The sequence below is a fragment of the Sycon ciliatum genome, chromosome 1 (assembly GCF_964019385.1).
Source record: "Sycon ciliatum chromosome 1, ocSycCili1.1, whole genome shotgun sequence".
Lineage (NCBI taxonomy): Eukaryota > Metazoa > Porifera > Calcarea > Leucosolenida > Sycettidae > Sycon > Sycon ciliatum.
This window is the reverse complement of record NC_088643.1, coordinates 36,275,055-36,300,080: the sequence shown is the minus strand read 5'-3', so window position 1 is coordinate 36,300,080 and position 25,026 is coordinate 36,275,055. Positions and strand designations below refer to the sequence as shown.

Genomic DNA, 25,026 nt, shown 5'->3' with positions numbered 1-25,026 from the left:
AGCATAGTCGATGCCGGTAGTTGCGAACGGCCTCTCGTGAACAACTCGGTCTTCTGGCAGCGGCGGGCAGACTTCTGAGGCAGCCTTAGCCTTGTAGCGGCGGCATGTAACACATCGCTGAGTAATGTTGCGTAGCGCTCGTCGACCACCGATAATCCAGAATTTCTGACGGATGAACGACAAGACTCCTTCTACACCTTGGTGCATCCTTTCAACATGCTTTTTCTCCAACAGCAACTCGGTCAGATGATGTCTGCCTAACAGGACTGGGTGCTTGGCTCCATATGCCAACTCGTTGTGCTGAAGTCGTCCCCCGGCTCTGAGCACTCCATGCTCATCCAGAAACGGTGCAAGCTGATACACCTTCGACCCGGGCTTCACTGGTTGACCTTGCTTGATCAGCTCAAGATCCTCAGCGAAACATGCGGCTTGAACGATGCGGTACAATACGTTGTCTGCTGCAAAATAGAGTTCAGCACGAGGCTCAGTGTGCTTCCACTGCAACATCCGAGTCACCATGCCCTGTGCCCTCGACCATTTACTGAATCGGAGCCACCATTCCTTATCAGATTCTCGACTACAGGTGGTGGCTGACACTCGTACTTCTACACTGGACTCATCTGTAGCTGCGGTTGAGGATGCATTGGGCCAGTCATTGGGCTCCGTGATCCAGGTTGGTCCGCCCCTCCAGAACGGACTACGGATCTGCTGTGCACTACTCCCACGCGACGGTAAATCTGCTGGGTTGTGAAGGCCCGGGCAATGGTTCCACACAATGCCGACCTTCTTCGATATCTCTTGGACTTGACTGACGCGGTTAGCCACAAATGTTTTCCATTTGTACGATGGATTACTGATCCAATGAACGGTAGTGAGACTGTCAGTCCAGCCATAGACTTGCGTGACGGTCACACGCAGCTCCTTCACCACAAACTCAGCGTAGCGAGCCGCTAGACATACTGCTTGTAACTCAAGGCGGGCTAACGTGGGCGGAGATACAGGTGCCACTTTGGCCTTGGCAAATACCAAGTGCGACTGTCCATTGACGACTGCATACAAACAACATCCAAACGCTTTCTCACTGGCATCGGCGAAGGCATGAAGCGCAATCGGCGTGTCAAGATTGCAGCAAATCCAACGTGGTATGTCAATGCTCACCACTTCGGCCAACTCTCCCCACAATTGCGCACATGCGGCTGCGATGCCATCAGGCAACATATCATCCCAGTCGCCTCCGACTTTCCAGGCTTGCTGTAGCAGTATCTTTCCCGGCACAACTGCCGGTGCTGCTAGACCTAGCGGATCAAACACTGATGCAACACACTTGAGGAGGGATCGCCGGGTCCAAACAGACGGCCTATCGGACTCACCTAGCGCTGCTATGCTGAGCAAGTCATCACTGGTTTTCCATTTCAGACCGAGGACTTTATCTCCGGCCTCTGGATCGCACGGGATTTCGTTGCCTCGCCACTTGCGTAACTCCATGCCAGCATCCGTAAGCACACGCACGCTGAACTCTTGCATCTCCTTGGCTTCCGAGGCATTTGAGACACTAGAGACCAAATCGTCAACGTAGAAACTCGTGAGCAAGAGATCAATACGATCTCGCTCTTTGGGTGCAGACAACGCCCGTAGCTCCTTCAAGTGATGCTGAATCACCGCAGTAAGCATGTACGGCGAGCAGTTTACGCCAAATGGCAGTTTCGTTAGCCTCCAGGTTAACAGTTCATCGCTGTCGCTTCGACCGGGCCACAAGAAACGCAGGTACGGACGGTCTTCGGGATTAACCGCGACCATGAAGAAAGCCTTGCGGATGTCCGCTTGCAGCGCGCTCTTATATTCACGGAACCGTAATAGCATACCTGCGAGACTCGGCAATAGCGACGGTCCAGGGTCAACCATGTCGTTCAAAGACTTGCCATCTGGAGCCGTCGCCGAGGCATTGAACACCACTCTTAACTTCGTGGTTGCAGCGTGCTCGCGGAATACACCATGATGCGGTACATAGTACCCGGCATCGCTCTCACATGGCTCCAGCTCAATTGCTCCAAGCTCGCGGTACTCCCTGATCAGCACATCATCATAGAGCGCACGCTTCCCATTCCTCTTCAGCTTTTCAAGAAGCCACGTTGCGATGACTCTAGCTTGAGCAAAGTTATCCGTTGGGCGACGCTCATTTCGCCACAAGAGAACCACTTGGTACCCGCTGCCCTGGCGACATAGCGGGAACGATGGCAGGTGCTGATGTTGTTCTGGAGGTTCATCCAACTGCCATAATTGTTCAATGTGGGCTGTGACACATGACACGGTCACCGGCTGACTGTTTCGACTTGTTGCAGACGCTGGACCAGATAATACATTACCTATCTCTGTGTTCCACACCGTCTCACCATTAACTTCCTTCTTGCTGTGCAGTACCGCGTTGATATAGTCTGCACCAATCAGCATATGTATTTCGTCTGATGTCCCTTGTTGAGGCTTGTCACTCAGCTCTACTCCCCAACTGTGCCACTGCGCAATGGTCTGCGGACTTGCGCACTTCAAGTCCAGCTCAAGCGTTGGTTTCACGAACGCGCGTACCCGAATGCTAGCGGAGCTACCCTGGATCGTGATGGCGTACTTATCCATGCGCTTTTGGGTTGGTTCCGCGCCGAACGGCTTCACCTCTACATTTTCAACCCCAACGTGTTCTGCATCGATTGCTGACACCAACGCTGCAGTCACGAATGACGCCTCAGCACCCGAGTCCAGGAACACGCGAACCTTCGCGTTTCGAGTTCTTCCCTCAACTCGTGCCACTCCGGTCATCAGCCGCACACTTGGCGAGTGTAGACAGCACGACCCAACATTCTTCTCCGTAACTATCTCAATCGGTTTCTCCCGGCTGTAACCTGCTCTATCCAACACATCATGTATTAGCAGGTGGTGTTTCCTCTGGCATTTCGTGCATCTCAAGCCTGACCGACATTCTCTGGCCATATGGCCATACTTAAGGCAGTTCCAGCAGAGTCTCTCTCGCTGCAGAAAACCCTTTCTCCCTTCCTGTGGCAGCGACTTTAGCTGCTTCTCTGCATCTGCGACCGATATCGCCATGCACTGTGCCGACGCCGTGGGCCTTGGCACGGATCGTTCTACTGGCTTCCTGGCAGTATCACCCTGTCGTCCGTGCGCGACCTGGTAAGACGCGCCGTGCTCCTGTACCTGGCGCAGTGACATCCCGTAGCACTGCCGTTCGACCAGGTACGTCTTCATCTCAGGTCCGCATTGCTCCAAGATTACCTGCTTTGCCATTGCTTGCAGCACCGGGGACATTTTTCCTATATCGGCGCTATACTTGGTGTCCACCTCGCCATCTTCTGTCATAGCGAGTGTGGCCCACACCTCTACCTCTAGGCAAACACGGACAACGTATTGATGAAACGACTCATCTGACCGCTGCTTGCCTGTCAGCAATGTCTTCCACGCTTTATCCGGAGTCTTTCCGAGCGAGGCAAGCAACTCTCGTTTTGCTTCCTCGTAATTATTGCATCCAATACATATCCTCTCCGCTTTGCTACCCGCTAGCGCGATGCGCAGTCGCAGCAGCCATTCGCTTTCTTCGAACTCGTTCTTGGAGCAGATGTCTTCGAACAGGTCAAGATAACGCTCCAATGGCTGCGTTCCATCATATGAGGGGATTTTCATCAACGGTTGACGCCCACCGCTGTGACTGGGAGATTCCTCTGTACCTCCCATCGCGGCTTTACCCTCACCCTCATGCGCATTGGCGATGCGCTCGTTAATCTCCTTTAGTGTTTTAGCAAACTCGGTGCGGAGCGCCTCCTCTCGCCGTCTGGCACTGCGCTCCTCACGCTCCGCGTACTGTTGGAGCCTCTGCTTCACATGTACCTTCAACAACTCGCCTTCTAATCCTAACCGCTCTCCATTGTCGATAAAGCTGGCTTCCAAATTGTTCCATAGTTCCTCTGCCATGCTCGCTCCTATCCTGGCGTGGTCGCCAAATGTTGTGAACCCTCTAAGATTCTCTAAATTGTCAGGATCGTACGACCACACGGCACGAGGACGACTGTTTTCCTTTACACAGTATATTTCACTTCATCTGATAATTAAAGGGGAAGTTAAGGCAAAAATTAAAATTTCACCAGTTGTAGTCTTCGGGGTGCTGAGTCGAATGGTCTTGGTCCGAGGAAGCTGAGACGCTCCCTTCCTACTTGAATCCCAATCGAACTCGCGCACTTCCACCGAAACTGGGTGACTGCGCCCTACGAGATGGGGATTTGTATGCAAAATGTCACTAAAAGCGCCATTTTGTTCTTATAAAAGCACGGATGACCGCGATTGGCCCATATGTTGTAGTCTTTTGGACGCTGAGTCGATTGGTTTTGGTCCGAAAAGGCTGCGATGCAGCGTTCCTCCTTTATTCCCAATCGAACATGGTTGAACAAGCGGTCACGTGCTCCTGCGTACACCAGTCACCTGGTCACCGTGCCTGCAGGGTACAACTAATTACTTACTACATAGCCTGTTTGACCTTTTTTGGGTGCAGTCCTGTCACCCGAGTTGAACTCGAGTTGAACCTTGGTGTGAAAGTTGTCGCCTGCTGGCGTGCAGTCCGTGCGCCAAATTCAAAAAAGTCGTCTACAACTGTAGAAGTTGCACTTTTATTTGCAACCGCGGGAAATTTGAGAGGTCTGGAGAAGAAAATTCTCAATGGGACTCAAAATTGACAAACAAGACGACGACCAGCGCTCGAGCTTAGTACCTTTTCGCCATTCCTTCGTGCATGATACCTATTCTAATTAATAAACACTACCCTCATATTTCGTTTCATGCGCAACGGACGAAGCGAAGTGTCTTTTTTCGTCCACGAAAGAAAGGTAAGGAAATTGTCGTCTTCGCGACACCCTTCGGATTATTTAGTGGGGCATTGTGGGCCAAGGATATTTTTTCTTTTTCTTTACAAATGTCCCCAGGTACTGAGACGGCGCTGATATCCTAGGAGTTCTGTTAGTGCAAAATGCCAGGTTACTGACTTATGGCGAGGTTTGTCCACCCAAAAATATGGGAGATTTCTTGGATAACATACACACATAATACAGTGAATGGTATTGCAGTGGGCATCCAAAACGGTTGAACCAAACAAATAATAATTATGGTATGATACCTAGAGGCTAGGCACACAAAAATCACTCAGGAATTGGACGCAAGTCCTTGGACCTTGGTGCGTCATTACACCCGGACATTGAATGTTTGCCGGCGCACGGCTTTTGCTTCACCACTTCATACAAGTTTACGCACTCACTGACTCAATTCGAAAGACTGGAACGAGACCAAACCAAATGTGACAACTAAGAGCGAGTTGTGCATTTGTTGGAACAACATTCGGGCATTGCGAGAAGGATATCAGCAGGGTCAAACAATGGCAGCAACAGCACCAGGTGATGATGGAGTACCAAGGAGCTTGTATCATGCACATTACAGTGAGCAACAAGAGAAACCGTACTGTGGTACGTGAAATCAGAGCCTGGGCAGGATGATCGACACTGTACACTGTGCTACAGCGCCTCAATTGTGCGAGAGAAAACAAACAGACCAGCAAGCACAGATCATGAACTGGTACACAACATTGACAAAGCACAAACCGCACAGCAAAGTTACAGGGCATAGCCGAGCGTTTTGTTGCCAATGAATTGCTTGAGAAGGGAGCAGTATTCCTTGTAACATTGCATGGAGTAAACGAGAACGCAGAGTCAGAACCAGGCGTAACAAGGCAAGACGGCTACTGTACAGGGGCAGGCTTGACGATCACTTGCATACTCGCAATTTTGGTACGACCAGGAAATTAGGCATCACGTCATACCGAAGTGGCTTGAACACGCTACATTGCATTCATAGCTGTACGGTGAACCTGTCACACGAGCTTCTGTGAAACAGACAGCATGCCAATGACCTGCAAGCACCAACAAACGCAGCCGGTAAAACAAACGCTACTGCCCAACATAAACTTATACATGCTGATGAGAAGCAAGAATGTGCTTGATGTTGGAAGTTATGCTCGCATATTCAAAAACATGCATGGAAAAACATCAATGACATTGTTCACGAATACAACAGAAACATCATACAGGGAGAGTAAGTAATCCTTCCTCCGTTTTGCATACGCGCACGCGCGCGCGTGGTAGATAAATCCGTTTGGCATGACTTTCGATCGAGGTTGCGTTCACCGTAGAGATAGGTGAACTCGAAGCCAACACCTCTCACTTTCGCTTTACTGCCCCTTTGGGGTCGATGCGATCCTTGTGCTAAGTTGTGGTAGTGGCTCAACAGAACAGGACAGGTGTGTGTGCGTGTGTGTGCACGCGTGCGCGTGCGCGCGCATGTGTGTGTGTGTGTGTGTGTGTGTGCGTGTGTATGTGTAAGTGTGGTTTCTGAACTTTTCTCACAATCGTATAAGTTTCAAATTTTCGTGAAAACCCAGCTACACTGTGCATGTGACCGGTACAATCGCATGTTGTTTACTAGTATCTGGCGGTCAGTCACATGGCATGTCGGGTATCCAACAGCACCGCACTGACAGCTTATAGACCTTATATTTAGTATTTATAGTCCTACTTCAAGTAAATGTAGACAGTCAGCATCATGAAAGTTGCCATTACGTAGAGTTAAATACAAGCCAGTCTCTAGAGATGAGCACGACTGTCTCAGGGTAATAAGTTAACACAAGATGGCTTTGTAGCTTCAGTCGTCCAGAATATTCATTTTATTCCGCGGTTGCCGCATAATCAACACGCAACTGTACTTGTGCAAATCTCCAAATGCTCCGTAATTGGCCGACATTTACTTGTCCACGGTGATGAGAAGCACGGCTCCTAATTTTTAAATCATGGAAGGATTACATATGCAGGTACATGCATAAAATGTGCACTATCCTGAAGTCGTGCGCAAATATTGAAAATAATTCACCGAACACAGAGAGGCGCACATACCGCAAAGTACCGCAAGAGCGCCCCACCTTGATTTTGCTGCGACAGATTTATATAATACAGCCAGGGAAAGGAAAATCGTATGGCAGAGTGCAACGAAGTTCGTACGGTGTGAGCAACTTGGTGTACTAAAGTCACACTAAGCAGGTTTTTGTGTGGAGCTAGTGTCCGCTCGAAGGCACAGATTGTCTGCAGAACGTGCAATATGTGTACAAAGTTCGTGTCGTATAACCTACAGGCAGGAGACCACCCCCACAATACGACCCCGAAAGGACGAGATGGTGGGGCGCTCTGGCGGTACTTTACGGTACATGTAAATACGAAGGAACCACATGCGCAGCAAGGAGATTAGTCATTACTTTACTCAATATGAGTTGATGGATAGAAGTTTCCTTTCAGTTGACCATTACCACTCATGAAAGCAATAGTGAGTGCTGTTGTTCTGATTCACAGGTATATATTCGGCACTTAGCGCAATGTGTTTTCGAAGCTAGGCACACGATTTGCATGAGGAAATCATGCAAAGATGTGGCATAAGGCCCTACAAACATGACCTAGGTAAAGGGATGCCATTATTTGCATTTGGAGTACTTTGGCATAGGATATTTTGTGGATGATTGTGTTGATCAATTTCACATAATTTCACGACAGGTCATAGTTTATTTAGTGGGGTGTTGTGGGCCAAGGATCTACGACCATCTCTTTTGCATTTCGAACAAGTAGACACTTTCAACAATTCATACAAAAAATGCCTTCAGTGCAAAACATACCGTTCGGACACACCAGGCAGTCCTTTCCAGCCTTGATTTTCAAGTGCAGACGTATCCACGATGACCTTCGAGTGAACTGCGGCTTGGAACACTTTGAATACGAACCACACACTCAAACAAACTAGACCACCGCATAGCTAGTGTATTCACGGAGCCAAAGAAGTCTCCTTCTGCCCCCACAGGGTCTTGGTTAGTTCTCTAGAAGGGACGAGAGCCATACCTAAATTCAATAAATTCTCCAATTCCAAAAGCCTCAAATGAAGGCGTCTTGGTGACTTCGTTTCCCGCGGTTGCAAATAAAATCAGCCCTTGAGTACCCCTTGGCGCACGGACTGCGTGGTGACCAAGTGATTTGGGCACCCAGGAGCACGTGACCGCTTCTTCAACCATGTTCGATTGGGAATAAAGGAGGAACGCTGCATCGCAGCCTTTTCGGACCAAAACCAGTCGACTCAGCGTCCAAAAGACTACAACATATGGGCCGATCGCGGTCATCCGTGCTTTTATAAGAACGAAATGGCGCTTTTAGTGACATTTTGCATACAAATCCCCATCTAGTAGGGCGCAGTCACCCAGTTTCGGTGGAAGTGCGCGAGTTCGATATGGGATTCAAGTAGGAAGGAAGCGTCTCAGCTTTCTCGGACCAAGACCATTCGACTCAGCACCCCGAAGACTACAACTGGTGAAATTTTAATTTTTGCCTTAACTTCCCCTTTAAAGGGGAAGTTAAGGCAAAAATTAAAATTTCACCAGTTGTAGTCTTCGGGGTGCTGAGTCGAATGGTCGTGGTCCGAGGAAGCTGAGACGCTCCCTTCCTACTTGAATCCCAATCGAACTCGCGCACTTCCACCGAAACTGGGTGACTGCGCCCTACTAGATGGGGATTTGTATGCAAAATGTCACTAAAAGCGCCATTTCGTTCTTATAAAAGCACGGATGACCGCGATCGGCCCATATGTTGTAGTCTTTTGGACGCTGAGTCGACTGGTTTTGGTCCGAAAAGGCTGCGATGCAGCGTTCCTCCTTTATTCCCAATCGAACATGGTTGAACAAGCGGTCACGTGCTCCTGCGTACGCCAGTCACCTGGTCACCGTGCCTGCAGGGTACAACTTACTAGCCTGTTTGACCTTTTTTGGGTGCAGTCCTGTCACTCGAGTTGAACCCGAGTTGAACCTTGGTGTGAAAGTTGTCACCTGCTGGCGTGGTGACCAGGTGATTTGGGCACCCAGGACCACGTGACCGCTTCTTCAACCATGTTGGATTGGGAATAAAGGAGGAACGCTGCATCGCAGCCTTTTCGGACCAAAACCAGTTGACTCAGCGTCCCAAAGACTACAACATATGGGCCAATTGCGGTCATCCGTGCTTTTATAAGAACGAAATGGCGCTTTTAGTGACATTTTGCATACAAATCCCCATCTAGTAGGGCGCAGTCACCCAGTTTCGGTGGAAGTGCGCGAGTTCGATTGGGATTCAAGTAGGAAGGGAGCGTCTCAGCTTCCTCGGACCAAGACCATTCGACTCAGCACCCCGAAGACTACAACTGGTGAAATTTTAATTTTTGCCTTAACTTCCCCTTTAACAATGAACACTAATAACACCAGCTATTTATAGCATGCAAAAACAGCGTACATGCAAAACATAAGCATATAAAACTGGACATAACAGCGTATACAGCAAAACGCACACAACGCATATAGCGTATGCCATGCAGCAACATCAGCGGTACGGCGGAGTCGAAATACAACATTTCAACGAATACAATGCCATAAGCGCGAAGGCCTTTCCCAATTGAGAACTGGTGGTTTACAACAACTACAACTGGTGAAATTTTAATTTTTGCCTTAACTTCCCCTTTAACTGCTAAGCTAACGGTCGGTTAACCGGTTATAACCTATAAGCCACGGCAATCCTGCGGACTCTTTTTTAAAGGGGAAGTTAAGGCAAAAATTAAAATTTCACCAGTTGTAGTCTTCAGGGTGCTGAGTCGAATGGTCTTGGTCCGAGAAAGCTGAGACGCTCCCTTCCTACTTGAATCCCAATCGAACTCGCGCACTTCCACCGAAACTGGGTGACTGCGCCCTACTAGATGGGGATTTGTATGCAAAATGTCACTAAAAGCGCCATTTCGTTCTTATATAAGCACGGATGACCGCGATTGGCCCATATGTTGTAGTCTTTTGGACGCTGAGTCGACTGGTTTTGGTCCGAAAAAGCTGCGATGCAGCGTTCCTCCTTTATTTCAATCGAACATGGTTGAAAAAGTGGTCACGTGCTCCTGGGTGCCCAAATCACCTGGTCACCACGCCACTCTACTCTTACTCTGTAAGTTTTGTGCCTAGTTGTTGCACTTTCTCACTGTATATTTTTTGTAGTATCTAGTTACGGTGGTGGAGAGTTACCCCCGTTACTCTTTACTCCTTTCCATATGTCCTTTTCCTTTCTACTTTTAGTATCAATTTGTCCAGCATTTCCAATACACTTTTATGATCCATGGACGAAATTTACAACCGGACGAACTCCCTTTCTTTGGAGTTGGACGAAATTATTGACCGACGAATTTTTCTGCCTGTACAGTAGTTGCAGGTGAGAATAGTCGGAAAGGTCTGAAATAGTGAATTTTGGACCATTTCTGCGCTTGTGTTCTTTCAATGTACCTATGGGTAAATGGGCCCAGCTTCAATGTGGGTGCTGGATTTGCTTAAATTTTTGGTTTGCTAGTAGGCCCCTTGCACTCGTAGGCAGTGTCCCAGGACATTTGACCCTGCTGTAACTGGCTTGAGTTCCAAGTCCGGATGCACAGGCAAAAAGCCACAAACTGGGACATGCGCAATTTTAAGGGTTCAGCAGCCCTGGGCAGGTCGTTTATGACAATCTGTGCCATTTCTGTTGTGCACTACCCTTTGTGTGTCTGTTGTAGGAATTAGCGATGGTGAACGTCGAAATGGCAGGTGTGAATAGTCGGAAAGGTGAGAAATGGTGAATTTTGGACCATTTCTGCGCATTAGTTCTTTTCTTTGTACCTGTGGGTAAATGGGCCCAGCTTCAATGTGGGTGCTGGATTAGCTTATTTTTATTGTTTGCTAGTAGGCTGCTTGCACTCGTAGGCAGTGCCCCAGGAAGTTTGACCCTGCTGTAGCTGGCTTGAGTTCCAAGCCCCAATGCACGGGCAAAAAGCCACAAACTTGGAGACAGGTAATTTTCAGCTTTCAGCAGCCCTGGGCAGGTCGTTTATGACACTATGTGTGTCATTTCTCTTGTGCACTACCCTTTGTGTGTCTGTTGTAGGAATTCACGAAGGTTACTGTAGTAGTTGCAGGTGTGAGTAGTCGGAAAGGTGAGAAATAGTGAATTTTGGACCATTTCTGTGCTTGTGTTCTTTTCAATGTACCTGTGGGTAAATGGGCCCGGCTTCAATGTGGGTGCTGGATTTGCTTAAATTTTTGGTTTGCTAGTCGGCCGCTTGTGTAGTATCCCTGCCCGACCAATACGGAAGCAGTACGGAACTAATACGGAGCTTGCCTGATGTATATTTAGTGTATCTCCGTATGTAAGCGTACGTCGTCTGCTGCATAAAAGCGGCTGCGCATTTCTGTTTTAATGAGAAGATTAGATTAGATAGCAACGAAAGCTAACTCGAAGATGAGATTTTGATAATAACGAGCTATTCAACCTCCAGGTGTGCACCGGAGAGAAAGTCAGTTATTTTGCCGTTTCTTCTTTCACTAATAATTATATCTCAGGTGTGTACCTGAAAGAAGTAGAATAAAAGTAATTCTTGTTGATTTCACCGCGCCTACCACTCGGCTACCCATTACATTGGTGGCAGCGGTGTAGTTTTAAATAAAACAACGTGATTCGACCCCAGACCCCATGGCTCAACCCGCTGCAGCTCCGTGCGACGAATCAAGTTGAGAATCATGTTTCTTGCTTTCCTGGGCTTGGCCCTACTTATTAATATTAGCTTGCAGCACAGTCAGGGTGCTAGCGTGGATCACCCTTCTCTTCGCACGGCACACACTGGAGACTCCAATGGCGATTCCAAGCGACCCGCCAACGACATGTATACTACCGGTGGTGATAGCGAAGCTGATGAGGACTACGACATGCAGGCTGCTGACCAAGACAAGGAGGGTATTCCCCAAGACCAGCAGCGTTTGATTTTCGCCGGCACGCATTTGGCAGACGGCCGAACCCTGAGTTACTACAACGTTCAGCAGGGGTCCACTATTCACTTGGTACTTCGTCTCCGTGGTGGGATGCAGATTTTCGTCAACACTATTCCTGGCTAGACCATCACTCTTTACGTCGCGCAAAGCGATGCTATCGACAATGTGAAGACCACGATTCAAGACGAGGAGGAAGGTCATTTGTCTGACGCCGAGCTAGCCGCTCTGGGTGACCGGCTCAACCAAGATGAAGATAAAACCTGGCTTGCTCTCCGCCGTAGCTCCAGCCGCCGCCGTGGTTACTAACGCTGATTCCAGGTATGGCATTTTCTTTCCTGTCTTCCTTCAGTCTCCCTGTTCTCTTCAGTCTTCCTTTATGCGAGTGTGTGAATCCAGTTTAGTTTGGTAGGCGTCTGATCATGGTGAGCCACGGCTTACCCAGCTAACGTGGGACAATGTGTGTGACAACGCCCCTTATAGTTATAGTGTATTCAGTTCGGTTTTTGAACTGCGATGTTCCTGGCGGGTTGTGCCAGCGTAGTGCAGCAAGAGTGCTGTGGTTTCAGGTCCTATTTGGAGGACAGTTCTTTCCCTTTTGACCCCGTGAGATCGTGTGAACCTGGTGTGCTTTTACTTCTATTTTATGATTTGTTATCAGTTCATTTATTCTGTCTACTCTAAACGTTATCATTTCCGATATAATTTGCCATCTTCCGGTTGACGCTGTGTTCGTAACTCTTCACTAATTTTTTGAAAATCACGAGGGCGTGATAATCTGTAGGAAGGGAGGGTGTAGTATCCCTGCCCGACCAATACGGAAGCAGTACGGAACTAATACGGAGCTTGCCTGATGTATATTTAGTGTATCTCCGTATGTAAGCGTACGTCGTCTGCTGCATAAAAGCGGCTGCGCATTTCTGTTTTAATGAGAAGATTAGATTAGATAGCAACGAAAGCTAACTCGAAGATGAGATTTTGATAATAACGAGCTATTCAACCTCCAGGTGTGCACCGGAGAGAAAGTCAGTTATTTTGCCGTTTCTTCTTTCACTAATAATTATATCTCAGGTGTGTACCTGAAAGAAGTAGAATAAAAGTAATTCTTGTTGATTTCACCGCGCCTACCACTCGGCTACCCATTACACTTGCACTCGTAGGCAATGCCCTAGGAAAATTGACCCTGCTGTATCTGGCTTGAGTTCCAAATCCGGATGCAAGGGCAAAAAGCCCCAAACTGGGATATAGGTATTTTTTTAGGGTTAAGCAGCCCTGGGCAGGTCGTGTGTCATTCTTGTTGTGCACTACCCTTTGTGTGTCTGTTGTAAGAACTCACGATAGTCACTGTCCATGTTGCAGGTATGAATAGTGGGAAGGGTGAGAAATAGGGAAATTTTGACCATTTGTGCGCACCTGTTCGTTTCAATGTAAGTGCGTGTAAATGGGCCCAGCTGCAATGTGGGTGCTGGAATTGCTTAGATTTTTGTTTTGTTAGTAGTCCGCTTGCACTCGCAGATAGTGCCCCAGGAAACTAGACCCTGCGGTAACAGGCTTGAGTTCCAAGTCCGGATGCACTGGCTAAAAGCCCCGAACTTGGAGATCGGTTATTGGCGCACTAGCCCGTGGCTAGAGTATGTTAGCGCCGCATGAACACCTGCCAGCTCGCAGCTTGATTACACTATTCAATCACACAGATTCACGGCGCTAATCTACAGCGCAGCTCCGAAACCGCGCCACGAGAGGTTGCAGCTCACACCTCGTATTTCTTCTGCTCCAAACTTTTCCCACGTGCCTTGCTTTGAGTGTTGCCTTTGTGAAAGTAGAGTTTGCTGCTGTTGCCTGGCTTTCACAGGTTTGCTCCTAGCTTTTTCTCCCCCACCAACACCCACCCTATAGCTGTTGCTCTACGTTCACATGTTGCTATATTCTCTGCAGCCTATGTGGTCTGCACTTGCATCCGCTGTAACTTGCCATATTCAATTCTAAAAAACATACAAGTAAAATAAAACATTGGGGAGTGCGGATGTTCGCTCACAACTGGTTTGCCCTGTTTGCTTGCTTGCGACTCAGTTGCAGAGTCATTGCCTGTTCGTGACTCAGCAGAGTCTTTTCGCGTTGCGACTCATTTGCCGAGTTACGTGACATTGCACCAGTTGTTCGAATCCAGAACTCCACCTATCCAATTTAACTCATACAGACTATTCTGTGTGTGCTTGTTCATGAGTGTGGGTCCGCATGCACGCGCATGTACATATCCGGCTGTGTGAAGCACGGGCTAATTTAAGGCTTCAGCAGCCCTGGGCTAGGCCTTGGCGGATAATGCTCGAAAAGGTGGCAGATTCTGCGTTTTTTGCACCGAAATTGGCAGAACCATACAAACCTTATGGCGGGCAATTCCTCGAATTCTGCTCCATTTCTTTATCCACATACCAAACATGCATGAAACTTACCAGAAAAAGTACCGAATTCTGCCAATTTTTCTGCTGGCATTATCCGCCAAGGCCTACCCTGGGCAGGTCGTTTATGACAATGTCTGGCATTTCTGTTGTGCACTTCCCGTTGTGTGCCTATTGCAGGAATTAACGGTGGTCAATGTACATGTTGCAGCTGTGAATAGTCGGAAAGGTGAGAAATAGGTAAATTTTGACCATTTGTGCGCACCTGTTCGTTTCAATGTAAGTGTGTGTGTAAATGGGCCCAGCTGCAATGTGGGTGCTGGAATTGCTTAGATTTTTGGTTTGCTAGTAGACCGCTTGCACTCGTAGGCAGTGCCCCAGGAAATTTGACCCTGCTGTAACCGTGCTGGCTTGAGTTCCAAGTGCGGATGCACGGGAAAAAAGCCCCAAACTGGGAGATAGGTAATTTTTAGGGTTTAGCAGCCCTGGGCAGGTCGTTTATGACAATGTGTGTCATGTCTGTTGTGCACTACCCTTTGTGTGTCTGTTTTAGGAATTCACGATAGTCACTGTCGAAGTTGCAGGTGTGAATAGTGGGAAAGGTGAGAAATAGTGAATTTTGGACCATTTCTGCGCTTGTGTTCTTTTTCCTGATGATGTACCTATGGGTAAATGGGCCCAGCTTCAACGTGGGTGCTGGATTAGCTTATATTTACTGTTTGCTAGTAGGCCGCTTGCACTCGTAGGCAGTGCCCCAGGAAATTTGACCCTGCTGTAACTGCCTTGAGTTCCAAGTCCGGATGCACGGGCAAAAAGCCCCAAACTTAGAGATAGGTCATTTTCAGCTTTCAGCAGCCCTGGGCAGGTCGTTTCTGGCAATGTGTGTCATTTCTGTTGTGCACTACCCTTTGTGTGAATATTGCAGGAATTCACGGTGGTCACTGTCCATGTTGCAGCTGTGAATAGTCGGATAGGTGAGAAATGGTGAATTTTTGACCATTTGTGCGCACCTGTTCTTTTCAATGTACCTGTGGGTAAATGGGCCCAGCTGCAATGTGGGCGCTGGAATTGCTTAGATTTTTGGTTTGCTAGTAGGCCGCTTGCACTCGTAGGCAGTGCCTCAGGAAATTTGACCGTGCTGTAACTGGCTTGAGTTCCAAGACAGAATGTACGGGCAAAAAGCCCCAAACTTTGAGATACGTTATCGCCGGGTTCAGCAGCCCTGGGCAGGTCGTTTATGACAATGTGTGTCAATTCTGTTGTGCACTACCCTTTGTGTGCCTATTGCAGGAAATCACGGTGGTCACTGTCCATGTTGGAGCGGCACACTTTGGCCATGGCACATTCTAGTATATCTACATGGACAGCAGTCACAGCACCATGATGCCGGAGTTCAGGGATTGTCCAAGTCACTCGTTTTATCAAACTAATTATTTGTCATACCCTCAGTCTTAGGAATATCTCAGTAATGATATTGATTTTCAACGTCTTTCTAAATTTACCCTGCAATCCATCTCAAAAGACAAAAAAACGTGATGCAGTTTGAAATCTTGAATCTTGTTGCCGAGCACGTGCCAAATGCAGAGAAGGTACGCTTTTCAACGGCCAAAAAGAGTTGGAACGCTTGTGTCTTTGTGGGTAACTTGAACATTGGGGCTCATGCAAAATCGCATCGATTTTGGGATTTCCCCGCAACTTTTTGCTTCAGCAAAAATGTTGTGCTGGACCACATTCCTGTCACTTCGCAGTGGCTTATTGTTGGTGCAGTTAGTATCCCACCCTCCCATCCCTGACTTCTGGGTGTGTGTTTATCGATATCTTATTGGTTTTCTTATTGCCAATATTGGCCATGTGGCTGTGGCAGTTACGACTGCTTTTCTTTTTTAGTTAAAAAAACGTAGGGGAGGTGTGCGTCGTGGGCCATTGTATGCCGTGGTTACATACAGCTTCAGATTGTATGGCTAGTATGGGGGGTTGAGTCTGCAGGGGAAGAATACAGTGATTGAACTGAAGCTGGATTATGACCGTGTGGTGAGAGTGTGGGGATTTAGAGATGCCGTCCTTGGGCAGGGATATAGGTCCTTTAGCATGGACGGGTGTTGTTACATTCATTGTAACATGTTGTCGTTTTCTGTGTGTTTTGCTGTGCGACTACAGTAGCAGCAGTGTCTTGTGCATATTTTGTTCTTACCAGGCTCTATGCATACAATTATGCAAGGAAAAAAAAGAAGAACAAAAATCAGGAAAGAGATAGTATTATAATAATATCAATAAATAAAGCCGTTGCCGAGCCACCGTGCTCACAGCAGCTAGCAGAGACTTCTGTGCATGTTTGTGTTATTGTTGTGAAAGTGGACCACAAAGACCTCGATATCTGCACGTAGTCTACATACTGTAAAAGCAGAATTTTTCGGTGGTGTAATATTTTCGGTATTCTCCAAAATCGGCGGTTCGGTGGAGGGAAATTTTCGGTAAAACCCGTTTTCCAGGTAAGTGTACTAGTTCTGCATGTATTTTTTTTAATATCCACGCGAAACGAAAGCAGAACGGTAGCCAAAAAAATAATAATTTAGTGCGAAAATAAGAAAAATAAATAATAACACCCGAAAGCGCTAAATACAAAATCAAGAAGAAGGGAAATTATAAACCATGTAGCGATAAAATGTGCACCAAATAATTCTGCATGTATACAGTACAGGTAGTACCAAAATTTTCGGTGCGTTATATTTTCGGTAAAAATTGTCAGCACCGAAGTTACCGAAAATAGACACCGTACCACCGAAAAATGGAAGTTTCCGGAGGAGGAAGGAGGAAACTGTAGTTATCACCAACCCTCACCGCGCCCAGCTCACGCCGCCACGGCGTGCGACCTGAGCTGGGCGCCCTGCCCAGTATGGAACTGTCCTCAAGCCAGTCACGTATTTGGCAGCCCAGTGAGCTGTCTACCGGATCGCAGCGTTTAGAAGCGCCAAATGCGGCAGGGCCAGTCTCAGGCTGGTCGCGTAGGCGGCAGGCCGGCGGGCGACCGGCAAGGCTGCATTCGCATTTGGATCACCGAAGTGATACAGGTGCTTCAACGGCACTCCGTGGCGCATCAAGGAGGCATCTGGGGCCCAGGCAGCCCGCCCGTAAGCGCACCACCGTATCAGGTATGCGCAGGTGGAGCAGCAGAGCAAGATGTGTGCCGGACACTCACCATCATCCGGTCGACTGCATGGTTGTGCGACTTTACACAGCCGTCACTCATTACTTGCTATTGCTTGCAGAAGGCCAGAATTTTTTTGCTCTCGTTTGCTCTAAAGCTAGTTGGTTTACATGGTTTATACCCGTACCTGAGCATGGATCCTACTCAGCAGCGGATCGCTGGTATTCCTCGTTTGAGACCGCGGCGACGGCAGCGTCGGCCCTGACCAACAAGCCTCGGGCGATGAGCATGCCGGCCGAAAATGCAGGCATGGACACTGTCGTGTATGACCAGTTTAGTTGAGTTCCTTGGAGGCGCTATGATGCCGGCCGGCGCATGTGTTGGCGCACGGGAGACGATTAGGACAATACGGCGTGCGGAATACGTCGAGCTGGCCACAAGTTTTGTTTTTTCACGGCTGAGCGTAGCGAAAGAGTGCAAAAAACGTATTTTTCACTCACAAATATTTTCGTGCATTTGCTCTTGTTCTGCGCAACTCCATTGAACCTGCCATCGTGGTCTTTGTTTTTCCTCGTGGTAGTTGAAGTTTTCAAGTGCTCCAGTTTTTAGTTTCCACTCGCAGCCACACAACACCACAACTCATCTTATTATTTTTTCAGAGTAGATCTACAGTGTAATAGTCCGGGAGAAAGAAACGACAGTGCCGTGCACCGTCTATAATGAATCGGTCCAGCCTACAAAAGGTCCACATCGCCTGGTTGGGCCTGCAAACTGATGTACCAGTAACCTGACGTTTTTGGGAGCTGCAGATCGATCTGCGAAAGGCGGAAACAGCTAAAACGAGCTGAGCGTAATCCGCCACACACAAGCAAGTTTGGTACCAGGCGGAGCAGAGTCACCGTTGACAGCTACACAAATCAGGGCGTTTCGGACGACCAGCAAAGATTGTGGAAGAAAAATTTAGTTGACAAAACAATTGGTCACTCAGTTCCGACATGTCGAGTCGACACCTACCTGTACCGCAACCATACTCTTCAAAGCTTCAGCGAGTCCTTGAGAGTTTTCCGTGGGCGCAGTGATGAGATCGAGAGTCTACGGAGTCGGTGATGAGTGCTGTCGATCACAACATCGTGTCCCAAATGGTGGCGAAGCTCCTGGCAGAGGTGACACCGCAGTCATACTGAAGTAGTTGTCTGATATCGTGGCGAAGGGCAGCAAGGTCGTAGCTGTCTGTTGACAACACCAACCGGAGTTCATTGGGACAGCCAGCCAGTTTTCGGACCGCACATGGACCGGAGAGAAAAGATAAGTATCAGTACTTGAGACTGTGGATGTTTTTTCGATAAGTTAAGAAGTACATAATCATGTAGTTGACACGATCGAAAGGGGTGTACATGCCGTCGTATTCAAGGGAGCAAACAAACGCCCAGTTCGTACCGCTCTAGGCCCTACACAGGGTGCATGATCAATGTCACGGGACCATCAGAATGTTATGGATGTGCAGAGCGATGTACATGACTGTATCGTGTTTGTAGAGGCAACCATGAACAACAAGAGTAGTTAGTTTGTCAGTCTGAGTACAAAAATCGGGCAACAATGGCAGGGAAGTAAATGTTGTCCAAGTCAAACATCGTGCAAAATGCTAGTAGATTTCCGGCCAGGTGTAATCGGGGTGTAACAGATTTCGACGTCCGCAGCCATCGGACACACAAGGGGGGACAATTGGCCGGCAGGACGAGACAAATGTTTGTTTGTTTTTTCACGGGTGGGGCCCACAAGACATGGTTCCGGAAGAAATTCACGCAAAAGTTGACTGCTTGCTGACTTCAAACTTGTGTTCCCGAGGTGCCCATCCACCTCACTCACGTCAGATATTAGTAGTATTATTCACACATTTCTACCGAATGAGTACACGGCTAAGCAGTACAGGGAGCCAGCATATGTTCTCTCAGCATAAAAGCAAGCAAAGAATAAGGAGTACATGGGCAATGGAAACAGTTCCAAAGTACAGCCTGGGATTGTATGAGTGCAAACAAGTACGACAATAGTCATGGGCTATTGCAGCAAGCGACAACAACACAACAGATAATGGGACAGCAACCGCAGGGGGACATGCGATGTTGACCAGGGGTGGGAAGCAATACTGTCCAGGTTTCCTTCGTCCAGAGAGTAAGACTAGGGTTCCCGAACATGCTCAATATCAGGGTACGTTCCAGACGGAGCGATAACTAAAGCGGCAGGTAGCGCGTAATCCTCGCGAGGTGAGGTAACATGATGGCACACTGCACAACTCCACTGTTGTAACGCCAAACCAATTCATAAAAGTTAAGCCACCACTTTGATTGTGTAAGGTGTGCGAGACACCCCAGTCAGCTGCCAGGCCAAGTCAACTGGCTAAAGCTTTACGTATCTTGAACTCGCTTGTGCATGCCGTCCTTATGTTGTCGGTGTTGAATCTTAATGAAGTATTTATATGTTTTCCTCTTGCTGTCCTTTCAGTACCAAGCCAGTACCTAGGCCGTGGAACAGACACCGGATCACCCACGACTGGACATGATGCAAGCGATTGGGAACGGCCTTGTGTGGTGTATAAATGGGTAACCCGGCTTGCCATTATTTAGTGTGTATGTGAGTGATGATGGAGTGAGTAAGAAGCCCGATGGGCAGTGATGACACATGATTGCGTAGGGCTTGATGCCATACTCACGGAGAAGCCCAATGGGCAGTGAGGACACAAGATTGTGTATGGCTTGATGCCATAATGAGGGAGAAGCCCGATGGGCCGTGATGGCACATGGTTGTGTATGGCTAGATGCCATGATGAGGGGGAGGGAGAAGCCCGATGGGCAGTGATGAGTATGGCTCGGTGCCATCATGATGAGGGAGAAGCCCGATGGGCAGTGATGACACATGGTTGTGTATGGCTTGATGCCATGATGAGGGAGAAGCCCGATGGGCAGTGATGGCACATGGCTGTGTATGGCTTGATGCCATGATGAGGGAGAAGCCCGATGGGCAGTGATGACACATGGTTGTGTATGGCTTGATGCCATGATGAGGGAGCAGCCCGATGGGCAGTGATGACACATGGTTGTGTATGGCTAGATGCCATGATGAGAGAGAAGCCCGATGGTCAGTGATGACACATGATGGTGTATGACTTGATGAACGATCATGTGGTTATGAATGATTACAGACATGTTGAAACCGAGAGAGAGAGAGAGAGAGAGAGAGAGAGAGAGAGAGAGAGAGAGAGAGAGAGTGAGAGTTACATAGAGGTATGTGGGTTTTTTATGTCTCGGTACCGGCTTTTCACCCCGTTTTTTGTCGGGGCACGCGGAGGAGTGTACGTGCACGGGCAGTACGTGGGTGTACAGGATGTGTGTGTGTGTGTACAGTACGTGCGGGTACAGTGAATGTGCGTAAGGGTGCATGAGTGTGCAGTAAGTGTGTGAGGGGCGGACGTGTGCATCCGATACAGGATTCCTTCTCTTGCAGGAACTGAACGGACGTCCAGCCCAATCACGGAAGTACAGCACCTCACATTGAATTTACTGGCAGTACTACTCCATGATGTAGCACTCGCAACCTAGCAGGGGAACTTTCGGGCATTTCGCAGAGATATTGTCTGCTCGGAGTGCACTGCTGATCATGTTATCCTGGCTGATGTGTGCTCGCCCGGTTTGCCACCGGACCCAACCTGGCCTACTAGTGAGCATCCCAGGGCAAGTCTGGCCGGGTCTCCATAATGTTCATAGTAACTATACACTTGGCCACAGATGGTGGTCACAGTGCCCAAGACTTTGGCACACTGGCGCCATGCGCCACACTGCTCGTTTTCCTTGTCCAAATCTATGTGTGCTGCTCTCCTATCGGCCTCACTATCCTTTACATCGTGAGTGTGATTGCTCTGGTAGACCACTACCCCATGTACTGAACAGTCGCTTTGTGAGTGAAAAGTTTTGTTTTTTCACGGCTGAGCGTAGCGAAAGAGTGCAAAAAACGTATTTTTCACTCACAAATATTTTCGTGCATTTGCTCTTGTTCTGCGCAACTCCATTGAACCTGCCATCGTGGTCTTTGTTTTTCCTCGTGGTAGTTGAAGTTGCCCGCCCACCCACCCTGGTTTCATGGGAGTCGTCCGCTGTTCTTCTTGACAATCTATGCCTATGTGTGTGGCTTATGATTATGACATACACCGGTTATTACATACCATTTCTTGCTATCTCTATTCTTATATCTGACTGGCAGCGGGGCAGGAATTAATGAGGTAGAAAGGTTTTTTGGCCGAAAGGCGTGTTTTTCCTCTAGCCCGGTTGAGCGGTCGCGGCTAGGAATGTAGGGAGTCATTGTTTTTCAGGCGCTCCCCTGCTGCCCAGTCACCCCATGCTCACCACTGGCCATGCTGTTTCACTTGATTTCACGGCCTTTTCTCCCGCTTGCTGGCGGTTCTTTGATGGATTTAGATGTTTTTCGGCTATTTATCTATTATGTGGTTGCGAGTATGGTGTTTTGCTTCTACTCATTTCTGGAAAACCACCACGGTGGTGAGTGTGATTGCTCTGGTAGACCACTACCCCATGTACTGAACAGTCGCTTTGTGAGTGAAAATGCTTCCTTCCTGTCCTGCCCACACGCAGCCAGCAGCCAAACGTGTTAGAATCGATCAATCCGATGGCAATCACTGAGTGGAATTGTCATTGGCGGCTCCTCTTCTGGCAAGAGAAAAACTGAATCTCTAATCTACTGGGTCGAGGCCTGGCAGACTTTCAGAACCATCGCGACTTGCAACACGAGCTTACGCCCTCTGGGGCCCTAAGTAGTCCGACAAGAAATTCATACTGCACGGCGACAAAAAGGCAGTTGGAGCAGTCTGAAATCCGGGACTTGCCGAAATCCAACCGTGAGGGAACTAGCCCACTTCAGCCCCCGCATGGTAGCAGAACACAAGGCTTTATCTCGCTGACTACCCATATTACGGTCACGGACAACTCCGCTGCGGACGCTCTTTCACGCGGACGATTAGTCCATTTCCTCTCATCGGCTCCCTAATCCAGCTGCTGGACTCGGCTTAGTCCCGAACTCATGCTATGCGGGAGCAACTAATCATGGCAGCAAACCGGCTGAACTTCTTCTCAACCAATGCGTGCCTCCTTTTTCATTCGCTGTGTAGTCTATCTCTCTCAGCACACGTGGGTAAGCACGCAAGCACACACACACCCTCGCACACGCATACATACATACATACATACGCTGGACCTGGTCCAGCGTCGAGCCATGAAGGTTATTGGCCCCTCATTGCTCCCGCCTCAGTTTTGTGTGTAGAAGAAAGTTCAGCGGTTGCTCTCTGAACTAGTGTGGTTTTTGCACTATGTAGACGCTGGCGCACAGTTCAATCTAACCTACACCTAGACCAGGGCTTGTCTACACCGAGTCCGTTCTGCACTGTAGACAGTGCAGTCTCTAGCAGTCACAGCCACTTCTCACCTGTGCGGGCTCTGTTCTCCAGCAGCGCGCCATTCCGCTCGTTTTGGGTGCGAGGCTGACTTGTAAAATCCACACCCACGCATACACAGAGCTTGCGCACCGGATCCAATAGACAGGGTCGAACAGACGTGCGAACAGCCACCCTCGTATGACACACTGAATGTGTGCATGGCGCTTGCCAAATAATTATTACCTCCACATCATGCATTGTCTGCTTCCTACACGAAAGGATGCGAAGGTAGATCCACAAGCCTAGCTCCAGGAACAGAGAGTGATAATCCACGCCGCGTCGGACCCACCCCCGCAAAACCACCTTTGTTTGAAGCAGGTCAAATCCGGGCTCCGACAAAGCATTAGGTAGCGAACAAGAAACTCCCTCGATTCACGCTAAGGCCTGTGGAGAATCCATAAATACAAAGAGTCTGCGGTCCTGTTCAATGAAATCCGACCTCGTGAACCTGAGGTGCGCCCTACATGTACCCCTGTTCATATCTCAGTGTTCATTTCTATAGGGCTGCAGAGCGCCTGCCGTGGCATTGACTGACTCCATCGGATTTAAAATATCATTTTATCACCACTGTACTCACAAGCGGAAAAACCGTCAGAGATCAAATTCCATTACACAGTGTTTCACCGTTCAAGCAACGGATCATCAGATGGATGATCAAACAAAGTATGATACACTGGTTATATACTCAGAAGGTGTGAACTCCGTCACTATGGAGTGTGAAAATTATCATTATGTCGGGTCCCGGATGTGACCAGTCCATTTTTCATGATGCATTGTACAGAGTGCCTAGGTGCTAGATGAGGGTGATGATATTGCGGGGTGTGACCAGCCCATTTTCATGATGCATTGCACAGAGTGCCTAGGGAAAGGTGATAGCGCAGAGTGGTGCCATGCCAGGTAACAGATATAGAGGCGCTACCAAGGCCATAGAATAATCACTGTCCTTATGTGATGGGCACAAAATTTGATAGGACAAACTTGCTTTCGTGCCTGCATTTTGACACAATCTCATTTCGCTTGTTTAGCCTAGTGCGGGCGTCGGTTTCGAGGATGTGATACTTCTCGGTAGTGCAGAGGCCACATCTCTTGGACGTGTTATCGAACGAGGTGGCCCTGTCGCGGATCTTCCAGTCAATGACGTACTGTCTGTTGTCCCGCTTCATCGACCAAACATGCTTTGACAACTCGTGGAATTCTCATAGCGGTCATGCCTGAGTGTAGTCAAATGGTTGGAGTAGCGAGCTTTGAAAGGCGGCGCAGACATGCCGGCATAGACCTTGGCGTTACGGGTGTCGTCCGACACCATGGCCTGGTAGATGACGTTGTCCGCCTGGCACTTTCCTTCGAGTGGACACGAGTTCTTGATCCTGCAGTTGCAGTCCTTGTCCGGTGTTGGTGGGTGCAACACTCTCTTGTTGTGGGCCTTAATGAGTCGGGCCATATTCGGCATGCAGCTATATGCGATCTTCACAGTGTTCCTGTTGAATAATTTGTGCATCTTGCTGCCCTTAGGGAAATGCTTTCGGATTAGCCTCAGGAACCGTGCACCGATGCCTGTGGCCACACTCGCACTATATGGCGGGTTGAACCAGATAACCCTGCGGTCACGATTTCTCTTCTTGGGACGACTGCCGCTGTCGGTGCCGGTTGGCCTTCATCAGGGAACGACAGTTCACCACTGTACTCTGTAGATCTAGCTCAGGCGACGTTCAATGCATTCGTAAAACTAAGGGCGCGTTCGAATTGTCACTCTTTGACTTTTCGGGAGTTTCATTTTTCAGAAAAACGAAGCTCCTCGACACTCCTCGAAACTCCACATCCTCATCCTATGGGAGAGGTGGAATAGTTACGAAGAGTTTAGAATAGCAACGTCACGTAGTACGTGGAGATGGTCGATCTGATCGGACGTCATCAATCATCGCCATGACAATTCCACTGAAAAACTAAAAAATGATAGAAACCGTTCTAATGGGGCACTTCAACTAATCTAAATTTGTTTGAAGAGCAGATGAAGACAATTCGAACGCCCCCTTATTGTACATCTACTCCATTGAGTACGAGGGCAGAC

The 25,026-nt window shown here is 48.5% G+C and overlaps 2 long non-coding RNA genes across 2 annotated transcripts; one reads left to right on the top strand and one right to left on the bottom strand.

Moving 5' to 3' along the window:
* Nucleotides 1-5,654: 5,654 nt before the first annotated feature.
* LOC135823881 (uncharacterized) lies at nucleotides 5,655-8,074 on the bottom strand. Its single transcript, XR_010554790.1, has 2 exons — nucleotides 7,754-8,074; nucleotides 5,655-5,950 (listed from the first exon to the last, which is right to left on the bottom strand). It is a non-coding gene; the product is annotated as an uncharacterized LOC135823881 (long non-coding RNA).
* A 3,780-nt stretch (nucleotides 8,075-11,854) lies between these two features.
* Nucleotides 11,855-16,161, top strand: LOC135806970 (uncharacterized). Its single transcript, XR_010551392.1, has 5 exons — nucleotides 11,855-12,241; nucleotides 14,497-14,545; nucleotides 14,870-14,918; nucleotides 15,242-15,290; nucleotides 15,607-16,161. It is a non-coding gene; the product is annotated as an uncharacterized LOC135806970 (long non-coding RNA).
* The last annotated feature ends 8,865 nt before the right edge of the window (nucleotides 16,162-25,026 follow it).